The 17,885-nt window shown below is 46.0% G+C and overlaps 1 protein-coding gene across 1 annotated transcript in view; it reads left to right on the forward strand.

The window, feature by feature from the left end:
• The window catches only part of C2H8orf34 (chromosome 2 C8orf34 homolog), a 624,237-nt gene that overhangs the window by 368,902 nt on the left and 237,450 nt on the right, over positions 1 to 17,885 (forward strand). The gene's annotated exons all lie outside the window — the stretch shown is intronic.

Genomic DNA, 17,885 nt, shown 5'->3' on the forward strand with positions numbered 1-17,885 from the left:
GTTAGGTAGGGGTATAGAGAATTTCCTTCCCCGTCTGTTCCTTAATTGGAGCAGACTGGGAGGGAACTGGTGAAGCCCTACTCCAGTCGCAGTGCGTGGCCTTTTAAAATCCACCCTCCCCCCCCCCCCCGCGAGTGGAGGAGGCTACCCACCCGCACACGTGCGTATTTTATAACATGCACACGCCAATGTGCACATGTTATAAAATACCCGCATCCATGTGCACTGCATGCACATAGACGCACGCACGCGGGTCTTAAAATCAATCCCTTTGCGAGTACAGGATACTAATGCATGTATATGCCAATTTTTCTTCATGTAACTCTTTGAAAATTCACCCCACAATTTGTTGGGTCAGTAGCAGCAAATAGAAAACATGTTTTGTTGCATAATCTTCACAAACTGGGGTCACAATGAAATGTTTCTAATCAAAAAGTCCCACAATATATTCCACTTTCTGAAAGCAAGTATTGAAATATTGTGACAACTTGTTTTACAGTAACATTTAGATTGTCATTAAAGTGTTATTTGCTAGGGCTGGCTGAACACACTATGTTCTGCCATAGTAAAAAAAAAAACTGGGTCTGTGTCCCAACTCAGATTCTAATCTTGCAGGTGTTTATGACTGGGGGCACTATAATAGCAGCACGTGTCATTCAAAGGATGGAGAGAGGGATACTTTAGAGCTGGTTGCATGATGACACCTGCCTTACAATGGTATTATAGCACTCCTGAATGGGATTTCCTTCTTCTCTGTTAGCCACAGGGACCATCAATCTAGGGCAGGTGGGAATAGAAACATATAGGAATTTGTAACTCTGAAAGAGAATATTCACAGACTCTTCTACATAATGCCAGCAGATGTGGACAGATGTATTTTTCCCCCCAGGCTGAATAGATACAGTTCTAAAAGCCTCATTGCAGGCAATAAGGCAGGAGGAGTTGAGCTAGACTGCCCAATTAGGAACAATAGAAAAGAGAGGAAAAACAAACAGGTCAAATGAGTGAATAAAAATATATCCTTTTCTGATAGGCACACTGCCAACGGCTGCCAAATAGTACATCACACTGATTGCCATAGCTGTCTTTAGTATTCTTCTGTACAGGAGCAAGAAACTATTCTACTTTTCTGTAAAATAAAATAAAAATCATTACTACTGTCCACTACTGTACAATACACACATGATTCCAGCTGCTGCACACTAGTATACAGCTACAAAAAAAAAAGCATTGTTAGCAATTGTAATTTTCTTAAATAATAATTTAAAAATGTACCGGATTAAGGCCAGTGGCAGCCTCCACCTTCCACGTTTACTCAATGGGGAAAAAGAAACGACTTCCAAAAGATTCCCGGATACTGATTTGGCAGAAAATCCCCAGAAGATTGCTCGTCAGTCTGTTCAGAGACTAAGACCATAGCTCATTGCATAAAGGTTCTCAGTCGCTAGTGCTGAATGCAGAGATCATATTTCCCCAATCTTATGGCATCTCCATCAGCTTCCTATATCATTCAGAATACACTTTAAGACTTTCTTACTTGCTGTTTTGAAGCCAGACATAAATTGGCCCCCTTCATATTTAATGTTAGGCTCACTGAAGTCAATATTCAATAGTACCATGGGTGGACAGCTTATTTGGGTAAACAAAGTCGGATAAATTGTCATGGATATTCAGCAAAGCGCTGCTGATTAGGCAGTCTGCTGAATATACCTGGATACAGTCCTAGTGAGCCGGATTAACCTATCTGGCTAACTTTAGGACTGCTATCTGGCATGACCAGACTTAACTGGATAAGTTATCTGACTAACTCAGAATATCAGTGCTGGCCAGACAAATTATCTAGCAAACTGAGGCCTAGATTTATCAAAATGCTGTTAATATAGCAGAAATAACATCAGCGATAAAAAAAGAGGCATGGTAAGGATAATTACCCTGCTTCTGCATAGGCAATTTCTACAAGGCATGATAAATTTATTGCATCTATGCTATTTTTTCACTTCACAGAGAAAGAGTGAGCGAGAGCGAAAGAGTCAGACTCTGTATAGAGTCAGTCTGACACTATATATATGCACTAGGGATGTGAATCGTTTTAGGACGATTAAAATTATCGTCCGATAATTTTAATATCGTCTTAAACCGTTATGGAACACAATACAATAGAGATTCTAACGATTTATCGTTATAAATCGTTAGAATCGTGAGCCGGCACACTAAAACCCCCTAAAACCCACCCCCGACCCTTTAAATTAAATCCCCCACCCTCCCGAACCCCCCCCCAATGACTTAAATAACCTGCGGGTCCAGCGGCGGTCCGGAACGGCAGCGGTCCGGAACGGGCTCCTGCTACTGAATCTTGTTGTCTTCAGCCGGCGCCATTTTCCAAAATGGCGCCGAAAAATGGCGGCGGCCATAGACGAACACGATTGGACGGCAGGAGGTCCTTCCGGACCCCCGCTGGACTTTTGGCAAGTCTTGTGGGGGTCAGGAGCCCCCCCCCAAGCTGGCCAAAAGTTCCTGGAGGTCCAGCGGGGGTCAGGGAGCGATTTCCCGCCGCGAATCGTTTTCGTACGGAAAATGGCGCCGGCAGGAGATCGACTGCAGGAGGTCGTTCAGCGAGGGTTCCGGCGCCTCGCTGAACGACCTCCTGCAGTCGATCTCCTGCCGGCGCCATTTTCCGTACGAAAACGATTCGCGGCGGGAAATCGCTCCCTGACCCCCGCTGGACCTCCAGGAACTTTTGGCCAGCTTGGGGGGGGGCTCCTGACCCCCACAAGACTTGCCAAAAGTCCAGCGGGGGTCCGGAAGGACCTCCTGCTGTTCAATCGTGTTCGTCTATGGCCGCCGCCATTTTTCGGCGCCATTTTGGAAAATGGTGCCGGCTGAAGACAACAAGATTCAGTAGCAGGAGCCCGTTCCGGACCGCTGCCGTTCCGGACCGCCGCTGGACCCGCAGGTTATTTAAGTCATTTGGGGGGGGGTTCGGGAGGGTGGGGGATTTAATTTAAAGGGTCGGGGGTGGGTTTTAGGGGGTTTTAATGTGCCGGTTTTGCGATTTTACGTTTTTTTGATTTTTCACGATTTTTCACGATTTTTCACGATTTTTCACGATATTTTACCCCCCCAAACGGCAACAATACGATTCCCTCCCCCTCCCAGCCGAAATCGATCGTTAAGACGATCGAGGACACGATTCACATCCCTAATATGCACCACTCTAGAGGGGCATTTTGAATGGAGATGGGTTTGGGAGGGTGGTGTTACACAAACATTCTGAGGTGTTCATAGTAAAATTGACATCACCAAAGATTTGTAGTTATTATAATGGATGAAAAGTATAACTAGAGGAGTAGATTTGTACCTTCCAAAACCCACCCCGATTCAAAATGCCCCTCTAAAGTGGTACATAAAGTAAGTCAGTCTCTCTCTCTCTCCCCCCCCCCCCCCCCCCCCCCCCGTGCAGTAAAAATATTTTCTCTCCTTTTTTTATCACATGCATTAGGGCAGTAACGTGCACATTGATAAATGACCCAGTTAATATGCCCTCAGAATGTCTCCAACTTAGCTGGCTAAACAGTTAACCAGGTAAGTTGGAGGTGTTCAGAGCAGCAGGAAATTCAGAACCTGAGTCTTGCTAAGACTCGAATTTAGCCAAACTGTCTGAATATTGGCCCCCATTATGTGTAACCTGTGCAATATTTGAGGTCCTTTCAAGAATCTCTCTTACAATTCTGGCCTTATATGAGGCTTGGTTCACTGGGACCAAAGAGAAGTTTTCTCTGTTGCTGCTCCCCGTTTGTGGAATACTTTACCTGATAAAATATTCTTATTGCAAGGTTTCTGGTATTTTAAAAAGGGACTAAACGCATGATTTTTAGTGAGGCTATTGTTCTGAAATAATATGGCCTAGTGATTTATAATGTTTATTGCTTCATGTTTTAGACAGGAGAGAGGATGAGGGTTAAATGTGAGCTGGGAGTGGGTTGTGAATTTTGGTTGTCAGATTTATTACATCATGTCATTTGTTTATGATGTGCTAATTAGGAAGTGAAATTTAAGACCTGCTCGCATGCACACATGTGCGCGCTTGCCGGAATGTGCAAATGGCCATGCTGATTTATAACATACGCGCGTATATGCGCATATATGCATGCATGTTATAAAATCGGCTATCTGCAAGTACATGCACACACGATTTTATATTGTCTCACGCATGTGCATGTGAATGCAGTGTCAAGTGCATAAGTGGGGGAATTTCAGTGAGGTAATGCGGCAACGCAATAGGCCTTTTAACAAGTTCGCTACCAAGTCACCCCAGTAAAGGAGAGGACTTCCTTGTCTCCTTTTCACCCTATTACTCCAACCCTTAAAACCCCACCAGCTAGCTTTGATTTTTATATTACATGACTTATACGCTGTCTATAGCAGAAGTAAAGTTATGTGGTAGGGGACCCCAGCACGCACTTGTGCGCATAAATTCTTATGCCCCAGATTCATGCTACAGACCCGGCCCACCCATGTCCTGCCCACGGCCCCCCCCCCTTTTTGTCGAGAAAAAATTTTATGCACATACCAGGAGATACACGCCTACCTGCGCTGGTTTTAAAATCCACGCGGAGCGTGCGGGTCCGAGTCACACGTGGATCTCCTGGTTTTGGCACACGCAAGCCTTTGAAAATTGACCAGTAAATGTTGTACGTCACCTAATGCAACAGTAATGTTGACATGCAATAAATATGAAAGAAACGATAATAGGCAGGCAGAGGCTCCAAATAAGAGTCCATGAAGGTGACTGCAAGAGGGCTTTCTGCATTAAAGGGAAAGTGTCTATGGGGAAAAATGTTTAGTACATAAGCCCATATAGTCTTCCAAGCTCCCCTACACCATCTTTTTCTTTCTTTTTTTTATCTCCTTATTATTTTCATTTCTTTTACATCTGTCAGGATTTGTTCTTTCTTCACTTTTCTACCTGTCTTTAGCTATTTCTCTGTTTTCATTCCAATCAAATGTGCTTAAGACATCCTCCCTCTGCCAGCTAGGAAACCAGGCTGCACATGCTTCATTCTGCTGAGAAGCAGAAATAGCACAAGAACAACCAGAAGAGTTCATCATTATGATTCATGAATAGTATTTCTGTCTTCCCCACCACATAACTTTTCCAAATTTTTGTACAAAGCAAAAAGAAATAAAAACAGACATGAACACCTGCATTTACCAGATGTGCATATAATCCCAGAGCCAATCCATTAGGCATCCATCAGTTAAACATATCCTTCCCATTTGTGTAGCTCCCACAGTGTTATAAGTATATCTATCCAGCGCATACTTTAGCTCATCGACTGATATTTTTAATGTTTTTAGATGCACTAACCTCCATTCCAAGTAGACATAATTATAACATGCAAGGGGCTAAAATGAGCAAGATACACTTAATTGATACAACCTGATTATGTTTTGAGTCCTGAGCTATTTTGATGAATGAATTTCATGTGTGGTGCGTTTGAGACTTTGAATGCCAAGATCTGTATATAAATATCAAAGGTTGCTATTATGACAAGAGTCGGGTGGCACCTTACAGACTAACCAGTTTATTGAAGCATGAGCTTTCGAGGACAGAGTCCACTTCATAAGATGTGTTGTTGAAAAATGCTCTGCATAGATTAAAACATATCAACTATGGTAGTATGAGCAGATTATGAGCAAAAATACAGAATTCAACAAAGAGAGCAGCAAATTAGAGATGATTTATTTTATCTCTGCATGAGATGAATAGCCATAGATGAAAATGTAGAAATATGCTTCAATATAAATTATGATGTCCATATATTGTCTTATTATTAAACACACTGTGTGGTTGTTGTCTGCAGATGATGTAAGGCTGGGTCCCCTGACATAGAACAGTGTTTCGCAGTCACTGTGCCGGAGAGGATTTACATCTTAAATCATCATAAACTGATTCTTGCATGTGCGACAGAGGTTCAGCCTAGTTGCTTGACTCTATGAATTGTAATAGACCATGATTAAAATAGTTAATCTGCATTCAGTAAGATTTTAATTGTAGTCAACTAATCAATTTAAGTGAATAAATGGAAAATGTTTAGTCCAGTAAGGTTAGTATTAGTGGTGTGCATACATTTTTTTCATTGCCATTTCGTTTTCGGGTCCAGGGTGAGCCATTTCGGTCCACCCTGAATCAGAACATTTTTTTCATGGCCAATTTAGTAAAAAAAAAAAAAACCAAAAATAAACACCCCCAACCCTTTTGAAATGTAATTAAATGCGACCCCCCCAACTCTCGCCAAAAGCCCCTGGTGGTCCAGCAGGAGTCCCGGGAGCGATCTCCCACTTTTGGGCCATCGGCTGCCAGTAATCAAAATGGCACTGGCAGCCCTTTGCCCTTATCATGTGACAGGGGTTACCGGTGCCATTGGCTGGACCTGTCACATGATAGGAAGAATGGACTGCCTGCGCCATTTTGATTACTGGCAGCCGACCGAGCGCTCATTTTAATGGCCCTGGAAAGAGCGATCTCTCGGAGTCATTAGGTCTCAGTGCACCAGATATTGCAGCTGTTGGGGCACACGGCAGCAATGTCCATGTAACTCCCTTTGCTCATCTACACATGCGCAGAGCTCAGTGGATTCTCCGCTCCAAATGGTGCCAGGCCACCTAGGATCATCGAGGGTGCATTTGAATCATTCAGCACCTCCAGTCTCCTTGTCATGGTGAGAGACCCTGTTCAACTTGGAGGTGGGGTACCATTCCAGGCATCCCCAACTCAGGCTGTGTTCACCTCAGATACCTCCCATCTCAGGTGGGGTGGTCATGTGGAGGAGCTCCACACCCAAGGTCGATAGTCCTCCTAGGAAGCTCAACACCAGATAAACTTCCTGGAGCTCCGGGAGATCCAAGACACACTCTGGGCATTTCAGGATCGCCTAGTCAACAAGGTGGTCCTAATCTGGACAAACAACCAGGTGGCAATGTGGTACCTCAACAAATAGGGGGTACAAGATTGTACCTCCTCTAAGAAGCTGTTCAGATATGGTTGTCGGCTCTGTCCCAGGGCATCCTGCTCTGGGCCATGTACCTTCCTGGACTGGAGAGTGTGGTGGTGGGTTGCCTGACCCCACAAATGGTCTCTGAAGCAGGAGGTTGCAGATCGGATCTTACGTCTTTGGGGAACCCGGGAGGTAGATCTTTTTGCTTCCCCCTGTAATAGGAAGGTAGCTTGTTTCTGGTCCCTATTCTGGGAGGGTAGCAGGAAGGTATCGGGTGCTTTTGCATACATTTGGGGCAGGGCCTCCTGTATGCGTACCCTCCTCTTCCGCTAGTGTCAAAGACCCTCCTGAAGCTCCAGCAGGATCATGGGACCATGATTCTCATCACCCCTTATTGGCTGTGTCAAAGCTGGTTCCCTCTCCGGCAAGATCTCACCCTGAGGGAACCGATCAGTCTGGGCACTGCTCCAGAACCCACCACACAGGATTGGGGCAGGTTGCATCATCCTAATCTCCGGGCCTTGTCCCTTAAGGTGTGGATGTTGAAAGTTTGATTTTATAGCCCTGGGAACTCTCGAACGAGGTGTCCCGAGTCTTTCTGGAATCCAGGAGGCTGTCTACTAGGAAATCTTACGGCCTAAAGTGGAAGTGCTTTTCTGCTTGGTGTGAGAGTCAGCAGTTTAGACCCGTTCTCCTGCTCCATCCTAAAATTGCTAGACTATCTTCTACACCTCTCGGATTCTGGCCTAAAAACCAATTCAGTGAAGGTGTATCTTATTGGGGCTTACCATCAGGAGATGGATGGTCCGCCCATCTCGGTGCATCCTATTGTGAGGCGCTTCATGTGGGACCTGCTTCAACTGAAGCCTCTCTCAGGCCCCCGGCAGTGTTCTGGGACCTCAACGTGTCCTGGCTCAGCTTATGAAGGATCCTTGTGAACCCATGGACTCCTGTGACCTAAAGTTCTTGACCTGGAAGGTCAACTTCCTGGTGGTGGTCACCTCAGCATACAGGATTAATGAAGTTCAAGCTCAGGTGGTTTAGAGCCATGGCGACTTCAGTGGACCACTTGCAAACAGTACTCATGATTAAGATCTGCAAAGTTGCGACATGGAGTTCTCTCCATACCTTTGCTTCTCATTACTGCATAGATAGGGATGGCCAATGCGATAGCAGTTTTGGCCAGTCTGTCCTCTGGAATGTTTTTCAGCTGTGAAACCCACTTCTTCCAGCCTCTGGCCCTTTTTTCAGGTTCAGGCTTCCTCCCTTTGCTACCAACAGCACTTGTTGTTGTGCCTGTTAGCACCTAGTTACATGCTTGTTGGTTTTTGTTGGTTATTTGGGAGCATCCTGCAGCTAAGGATTCACTCATGTGTGAGGTCTACCATCCTGCTTGTCGCAGAGAAAAGCAGAGTTGCTTACCTGTAACAGGTGTTCTCCTGGGACAGCAGGATGTTAGTCCTCACAAAATCCACCCACCACCCCGCGGAGTTGGGTTTCTCATATGTTTATTATTTTATTTTTCACTTGATTCTCTGATATCAGACTGAAGAGGGACTCCATGTGGATGCATGGTTAGTAGATGCTGGGCATGCTCAGTTCTACAAACTTTGACAAAAGATATCCGTGCTAGGCTCCATCTGATTATGTCACCCATGTGTGAGGACTAACATCCTCCTATCCCAGGAGAACCCATGTTACAGATAAGCAACTCTGCTTTATCACATCCCTGTTGCCTTTCAGACCTATGGTGCAACGAGTCTTCCTATGTGCCATTTTTAATTTATTCTTCTTTATTTGCCTGATGTTTGTATATTATTTCTCAGTTTGCTGAACACATTTATAAGATTCTAGTTTTCTGTACGATTTAAAATTTCTCGTGCAGTTGAGCAAAAAAAAAAAAGTCTCTCCTGGAGAGACTGCTCATGTAATCAGGAATGTTTCTGTCTTGTGATTGAGAGCCAAATTAAAGCAATGGGCTAAGAAATTAGCAAAATTGCAAGTATTTTCCATGCTCAGTTAAGTTTCACATTTATGAAATAAATGATCAACATTTTGCAACAAAAGTGTGTGCAAACAAGTCTGTGGGCATTTTTTGAAGTACGGTAGCACTAATTTTGAACAAAGCATAAATCTGTCACAAGACCAAAACTTGCTTTAAAATAAATTCTGCCCTCTTAAAGAAATGCAAATAATATTGCAGGACCTTTGCCCTACCCTTAAATCTAAGTTTATGTATCTGATAACATTTTTTCACTTTTAGATATTGAGAGAATAAACATTTCTTTATTTGCAGGCCCATGTGAATAAAAGGGACCTGTTTGGGCTGGAAAGATTATATATGACACCTTTAGATAATTCTTCTGTTTACTGACCACATAAATAGACATTTTTTAATAGGGGGGAGAGTCAACGTGGTTTTTGCAAAAGGAAGTCTTGCCTATCCAATTTGCTAGAATTTTTTGAAGGTGTAAATAAACATGCAGATAAAGGTGAACCGGTTGATGTAGTGTATTTGGATTTTCAGAAGGCATTTGACAAATTCCCTTATAAAAGACCCTTCAAAAAATTGGAAGGTCATGGAATCAAAGGCAGTGTCCTGTTGTGCTGGGTCAATCATCAAATTATGTTATGGCCTTAAAGCATAATAGACTCTAATGTGCATTATATCATATGATATATGCTAGGGATGGGAATCGGGCTTCGGACGATTGAAAATATCGGACGATATTTTCAAAATCGTCAGAAATCGGGGGCTCCCGATAAGAGAACCCCACAATTTTGTTCCTGGGGTTCTCTTATCGTTTTGGGGGAGGGCGGGAAAAACGGCACACCAAAACAATCCCTAAACCCACCCAGACCCTTTAAAACTGTTCCCTTAGCTTCTCCCACCCTCCCAAACCCCCTGAAAACTATTTACAAGTACCTGGTGGTCCAGTGGGGGTCCCGGGAGCCATCTCCCGCTCTTGGGCCGTCGGCTGCCACTAATCAAAATGGCGCCAATGGCCCTTTGCCCTTACCGTGTGACAGGGTATCCGTGCCATTGGCCGGCCCCTGTCACATGGTAGGAGCACTGGATGGCCCGTGCCATTTTTAAAGATGGTGCCGGCCGTCCATTACTCCTACCATGTGACAGGGCCTGGCCAATGGCATGGATACCCTGTCATACGGTAAGGGCAAAGGGCCATCGGCGCCATTTTTATTAGTGGCAGCCGACGGCCCCGAGAGCGGGAGATCGCTCCCGGGACTTCCACTGGACCACCAGGTACTTGTAAAAAGTTTTGGGGGAGTTCGGGAGGGTGGGGAAAGCTAAGGGAACAGTTTTAAAGGGTCAGGTGGGTTTTTTTGTTTATCGGCTCGGGCGCAGCCTATAAAACCGCGATCGGGCCGCACAAAAAAAAATTAATGATGTGAATCGGAACCGATTCCGGTTCCGATTCACATCTCTAATATATGCAATATTTTGCATGTCCCCACCCAGATACCCTCCCTTATTACAATGACTTCCTTTGCATTCAATTTGCATGCAAGAATAATGCAAATGCATGCAAAAAAGGTAATTACTTGGCAATTTGGTGCAAATATTTTATTGCGGTCGACCAAGAAGGCGGTCTGCCTCGATAAAATAACAACACTCCTCTGGTATGCATAAGATGTCGGCGAGAGGCCCACGACTCTTACATGGATCCCGAGGCTCCCGCCACACATTTAATGTGGCAGGGAGAGAAAACAAACTGCGGCCAAACAGGGAGGTTGACCAGGGGTTATTGCTGAGCCCCCATTTCAACCAGGGAACACCGGTTGAGGCAGCCCCAATTCCCCTGAAATAAAAATAAAGTGTAAAGAATGCACATGGCAAAGGCAGCGGTCCCCATGGCCCCCCCAATGTGCAAATCCCCCTCCCCCTGGCCCTCCAGCAGACAGATCCCACTCCACAACCCCCGGCCCCCCTGATAGTGGCGGCCCCCCTGATAGAGGCAGCCCCCTGTCAGACAAATCTCCCCTCCCCTAGCCCCCTTGATAGAGGCAGCCCCACGGCAGACAAATCCCCCTTCCCCTTCCCCTCCCCCCACCCCAATCCCTCCCTAGAGACCCTTTATGTTAGCATTGTTCCAATGTCTGGGATGAGTGTACCCTCACACTCGTCCCTATTGGCGCCATTTCCCTGATGTGCAAATCCTCCTTCCCCTCCCCCAGTCCCCACAGCAGACAGATCCTCCTCTCCCACCCCCGATACAGGCAACTCCCTCAGCAGACAAATCCCCCTCCCCTACCCCTCCCCTGCCTCCCTCAGAGACCCTCTTATGTTAGCATGGATCCTGCATTGAGAACAGGTGCACCCTCCGCACCCATCCCTTTTGGCCCCATTTTCCAAAATGGTACAGACCTCACCTTGCCTCTGCTATGTAACTAGGATAAGGTTCGGAATCCCAGGTTACATGCTGGGGCAAGATGATGTCACCATTTTTGAAAATGGTGCCAACTGGGATGGGGGGCTGGGAGAGGGGGCTGACTCTATAGGAGGCCAGGGGGGCACTTTGAGAGCCTATCTCAAACCCTATTTTTAGTAGGGATATCTCCAAATAATATCTCCGCTTCTAAGAAATAGTTTTACAAACCCAGAGTTTACTCACTCCTTTCCTTTATCTCATGAAGAAATTCACACAGTTTGGAGAATCTATGCATTGCCGAAAATCTGAGGGTTCATTCCGTGAGCCTATGATTGTCTCCTTTTCTGTGACTCGGTCTATTGAAATGAGGTATGCTTCACTGCATACATTTTTACACATATTTGCAGTGTCTCTCTCTGTTTCCTTTGTTGACATCTGCTTTTTATTCTACTCATCTTATTTTTTATGGTAAACCCTGATCTCAAACTCATAATTTGTCTTTCCTCTGTATTGATAGGACAACTTTTATTGTTCTGAAGGACTAATCTATGACTTCATAGCTTTTATTTATTCTATACCATACAGGATTATATGGATCATTGGGGTTTTTTTTGTATGTTTCAGTGGTTGCTAATAGTTTCAAATATTCAAAATAAAGGTTCCATCTAGTGTGCCAATTTTCGTTTTCCACTATAATATTGAAGACCCTGCTTGACATCTGGCTTTTTTCTTATAGAAACATAGAAACATAGAAATGACGGCAGAAGAAGACCAAATGGCCCATCCAGTCTGCCCAGCAAGCTTCCCTCATTTTTTCTCTCATACTTATCTGTTTCTCTTAGCTCTTGGTTCTAATTCCCTTCCACCCCCACCATTAATGTAGAGAGCGGTGATGGAGCTGCATCCAAGTGAAATATCTAGCTTGATTAGTTAGAGGTAGTAGGGGTAGTAACCGCCGCAATAAGCAAGCTACACCCATGCTTATTTGTTTTTACCCAGATTATGTTATACAGCCCTTATTGGTTGTTTATCTTCTCCCCTGCCGTTGAAGCAGGGAGCTATGCTGGATATGCGTGAGGTATCAGTTTTTTTTCTTCTCCCCTGCCGTTGAAGCAGAGAGCTATGCTGGATATGCATCGAAAGTGAAGTATCAGGCACATTTGGTTTGGGGTAGTAACCGCCGTAACAAGCCAGCTACTCCCCACTTTGTGAGTGTGAATCCTTTTTTCTTCTCCCCTGCCGTTGAAGTTATGCTGGATATGCTGGATATGCGGATCCAGCATATCTGGATCTTCTTTGCTTATTCCATGCTTTCTTGAATTACAGAACCATTTTTCGTCTCATCACCCTATCTGTGAAAAACAATTTAAATTTATATTATGACATCCTGAGTCAAACCTCCTCTGCTTCCCCACACACACACAATGAGGTTGATATTCAGCACCATTTAGTCGGATAAATTCGGATTTATCTAGCTAAGTGGCAGTGTCTGAATATCCAGCCACATTCAGTGGTGGCTAATTTGCCAGTTAACTATTTATCTGCTTAAACAGTTATCTGGCTAATAGATGGGCAAAATGGGGGTGGAACAGGGAGAGCTATTTATCTGGCTAACTTACAGGGTCATTCATCAAAATTGCATTAGGGCATTTTCGCGGGTATTAGGGCCATAATGCCCATGATAACGCCTTAATGCATGCGTTATTTTTCACATAACGAGATATGTATGCAAATTTTCAAAATTTAGTCAAAGGGGAGGAGTTTATGAAAATGAGGGGTGTTTAACGTTGCATGTGATAGCACACATTATTGCCGGATAGAAGCTAGGTAAAGAGTACAATAAACTAGGGCAAGAGTACATTGTACAATTATCTTTGTGTACCTTTCCTCATTCCAAATCACAACATATCTTCACTGATGTATACTGTGCTGTTTGTACTTGTGATTGTGCATGTAAAACTGCCTCCCAAACCCTAGACCACCACCAAAACCTCACCTCGAGTTACTAGTTGACCCTCCTACAGTGGTATAAATAGTTTACTTATAAAAGAGCCTTCTCAAGAGTCTCTCTCTCTCTCTCTCTCTCTCTTTCTCTCCCTCTCTCTCTTTCTCACTCTCACCAGGAGCAGCCCCAAATGTGAAAATGGTTGTCTGGGCACTTCACAAGCTGTGAAGTGAAAATATCACAGGTGCAATAAATTTAATAGGCATTTTGGTTTACGAAGCATGCATTGTGGTAACAAAAATTAGCCTAACTACATCCCTTTTTTTTTTATCACAGGCATTATTCTTGTCAAATTTATAGGTAAATGATGAATCTAGGTCTTAGCCAGATAAGTGTCAATATTCTTATCTGTCTAAAGGCTGGATTCATTAAGGCTTTTCTCCTGTTTTGTGTCTATGGGAAAAACCCTTAAGAAATCAGGTAATTAGAGGTCATTTATCAAAATACGATAGGACCTCAACGTGCGATAAAAGGTTCTAACATGCGTTATATCACGTGATATTTGCATGCAATATTTTGTATGTCCCCCCCACAGATACCCTCCTCTATTGCAATGACCTTCTTTACATGCAATTTGCATGCATGAATAATGCAAATGCATGCAAAGAAGATCATTACTAGGCAATTATATGTTAATATTTTGTTGTGGCCGACTGAGAAGGTGGTTAGCCATGATAAAATAACTACACCTCCCTAGCACACATTAGATGTGCGATGGGAGGCCCGGGACCCTAATGTGGGAGTAGCTTGCTTATTGCGGCAGTTACTAGGGATGTGCAGAGGGACGTCATACGTTGCATTCGTGATTCGGATTCGTCGGGGAGCAAATGCATTGCATTCGGCCGTATGGCGCCCCGATGCGTTAATACGGTGAGTTATATTCGTGTCCCAGCTAAAATTAAAATTAACTACAACCCCCCACCTCATGACCCCCCCCCAAGACTTACCAAAACTCCCTGGTGGTCCAGTGGGGAGTCCAGAAGCCAACCCTGCACTCTCATACCCTCGTTTGCCGGTTTCATCATGGCGCCGATAGCCTGTGTCACAGGGGCTACCGGTGCCATTGGTCAGCCCCTGTCACATGGTCACCAGCACCATCTTGTGCTCCTACCATGTGACAGGGGCTGACCAATGGCACCGGTAGCCCCTGTGACATAGTATGGGCAAAGGCTATCGGCGCCATTTTGAGTCCTGGCATCGGACGGCCGGCATGCAGGAGGTCGCTCCGGGACTCCTGTTGGACCCCTGGGACTTTTGGCCAGCTTGGGAGGGCCTCCTGACCCCCACAAGACTTGCCAAAAGTCCAGCGGGGGTCCGGGAGCGACCTCCTGCACGCCCGCTGTCCGATGCCAGGACTCAAAATGGCGCCGATCGCCTTTGCCCTCACTATGTCACAGGTACCGACGGTAGGCCCCTGTGACATAGTGAGGGCAAAGACGATCTGCTGCCAGTGTTCAAAATGGAGCCGATCGCCTTTGCCCTCACTATGTCACAGGGGCCGACCGTCAGTACCTGTGACATAGTGAGGGCAAAGGCGATCGGTGCCATTTTGAGTATTGGCATCGGACGGCTGGCGTGCAGGAGGTCGCTCCCGGACCCCCGCTGGACTTTTGGCAAGTCTTGTGGGGATCAGGAGGCCCTCCCAAGCTGGCCAAAAGTCCCGGGGGTCCAACGGGAGTCCCGGAGCGACCTCCTGCATGCCGGCCGTCCGATGCCAGGACTCAAAATGGCGCCGATGAATGCCCGACTCAAGTCGGGCCGGTGAATGCCCGACTTGAGTCGGGCATTCACCTTGAGTCGGGCCGGTGAATGCCCGACTCAAGGCCTGAGTTTCGCCCAATGCAGGGCTGCTTCAGGGGCTGTTAATAACAGATTATGTCATTCGACAAGAAGCATTTTAGTTGTCTCATTCTTCATTCAACTGACATCAACAAGGAATCCCAAAATATTGCTTGCAGGTCTGTCTAGCACACATTGTGCACTGGTTTCTTTACAGTCGGGATGTTATTGATTCCAAGTTATTAAACCAAAACACTGTGAGTTGGAGTTAGCCACCTTTGAATGTACTTGAAGCGTCTACACTGTTGCGATTTTAAAAGCTTCATTATAAATATATTGGAATAAGCACATCAACATGATAACATGATAATAAACCTTTGCGCAGACACACTTTTGCACTCTCTTGAGCCTGAAGACACCCTAGACATCCCAAGACACATCACTGATACTGCATGTGTGTCCCTTGCAGTGACGACAACAGTACCTGCTGGTAAAACGGTCGTTCCATGCTGACTGCATGAACGCATGCTCCGATGGGCCAATGATTCAAAACTAGCTGGCCATCTGGGTCGAGCGCAAACCCTAGAAATATTGAGACATTTTTACTGGTGGCCCAGCATGGTAACTGACTCCCGCAACTATGTGGACTCATGTCCAATATGTGCTCAAAAAAAGCCTCCTACCGGTCGGCCATGGGGACTTCTCCAGCCACTTCCAGCACCCACTGAACCTTGGTCCAGCATATCAACAGACTTCATCACTGATCTTCCTCCATCTCAAAACAACACTGTCATATGGGTTATCATCAACCGCTTCTCCAAGATGGGCAACTTCATTCCACTCCGAAGCCTTCCATCGGCCCCTGAACTCGCCAAGCTGTTCCTAAGACATATCTTCCGCCTACATGGGCTACCTAAAGAAATCGTATCAGTCAGAAGGCCGCAGTTAGCCGCAAAGTACTGACGATCCTTATGTCAAAAATTTAACATTCAGTTGTTTCACTTCAGCATACCACCCTCAGGCTAATGACCAAACTGAAAGGACTAACCGGACCTTGTAAACCTTTCTAACATCTTATGTAAATGACCAATAGGACAATTGGGCTGACTTACTCCCCTGGGCCGAACTATCACATAATACACATCTTGCTGCCACCACAGACCTCCCCATTCTCAGTGGTATTTGGATGCCAGCCACAACTACACTTGCCTGTACCATTTTCTGTGCCTTCGCCAGCAGCGCAATTCACCGCACAAAGTATCCGCAATGTGTAGAATAAAATAAAAGAACGACTCACTCAAGCCGCAGAGCATTCAAATAGGATTGCTGACGCTCATAGGCGGTCAGCTCCACTCTTTAGACACGGTCAAAAGGTATGGCTAAGTATCAAGCACATTAGACTGTGACTCCCCTCACATCGTCTGGCACCAAAATATACTGGACCTTTTCCCATCCTCTGGAGAGTTGGAGCAGTTACCTATCAGCTACAATTGCCACGATCCCTGGGTATTCATAATACCTTCCACATTTCACTGCTAAAGCCACTCATCCTCTCCTGGCCTTCCCGCAAAGATCCTCCTCTGCCACAAGTGTCCGCTGAGCCAGATCATACCCTCCAGTAATAGGTCCTTGATGTACATCGACGTCGAGTCCGTTGGGAGTACCTTCTCTCCTGGGAGGGATACAGGGCCAAGGAGAACTCCTGGGAGCCCTCACAAAATATTCTTGATAATGACCTCCTAAAGGCCTTTCACATATCACATCCTGACAAGCCTTGTCCGAGGAGGGGGAGGCCTAGAAGGGGGGGGTCTGTTGCATGTCCTGTCCGCGCTCGGCCAGCACCCGGGCCTGCTCATCTTTCTAAGACCTCCGCGGGTCTTGGGTTGGCCTCTTCAGCAGTGGCAGCAAATCGAGCTAGGCCTCAGCGTCCTGTAGCGATGGTCGCCGGGCCTTCCTCATCCAGCCAGGCCTCACGGCGGGGTTCGGTGTCCTCCGTGGCATCGGCCCCACCCTAGGTGCACGCGCACGGACCGCCCGGCCTCTTAAAGGGCCAGGGGCATATCCCAGCTCTGCAGCACGCCCTGATTAGTCGCAGCAAAAAAGGAAGTTCCTGCCATCCCTTCCTTGCCTTGGCAATCGGGTCAATCACATCGTGATTTCTAGTTTGCCTATGTGTTCCAGTCTGTGTTCCAGTCTCATTCCAGCCTTGTTCCAGTCTCATTCCAGCCTTGTTCAAGTCTCGTTCCAGTCCTGTTCCAGCGTCCTTCTGTTCCAGCGTCCTTCTGTTCCAGCATTCTCCTGTTCCAGTGTCCTTCTGTTCCAGCATCCTTCTGTCTCCTCGTCTCCCCAGGTAGTACCTCTCGGACTTTCTTCTCGGTACTGACCTCAGCCTCTTCTTGACTACATTGATCGCTGCCTGCCTCTGACCTTCTGCCTGTTTCTATGACCACATCTGCACGCTGCCTGGAACTGACCTCTGCCTGATTACCAACCACGTCTGCACGCTGCCTGGAAATGACCTCTGCCTTAACTCGACCACGTCTGTCTTCTGACCTCTGCTTTGGCTGACTACCCACGGACTGACTACTGGTATTTGACCCCTGCTTTGCCTGACTATCCACGGACTGATTACTGGCTCTGACCCTTGCATTGGCTGACTATGCTTCCTTGAAACTGGCCTTGATCCTTGCCATATATTCAGAGACTCTCTTC

The sequence above is a fragment of the Rhinatrema bivittatum genome, chromosome 2 (genome assembly GCF_901001135.1).
Source record: "Rhinatrema bivittatum chromosome 2, aRhiBiv1.1, whole genome shotgun sequence".
Taxonomy (NCBI): domain Eukaryota; kingdom Metazoa; phylum Chordata; class Amphibia; order Gymnophiona; family Rhinatrematidae; genus Rhinatrema; species Rhinatrema bivittatum.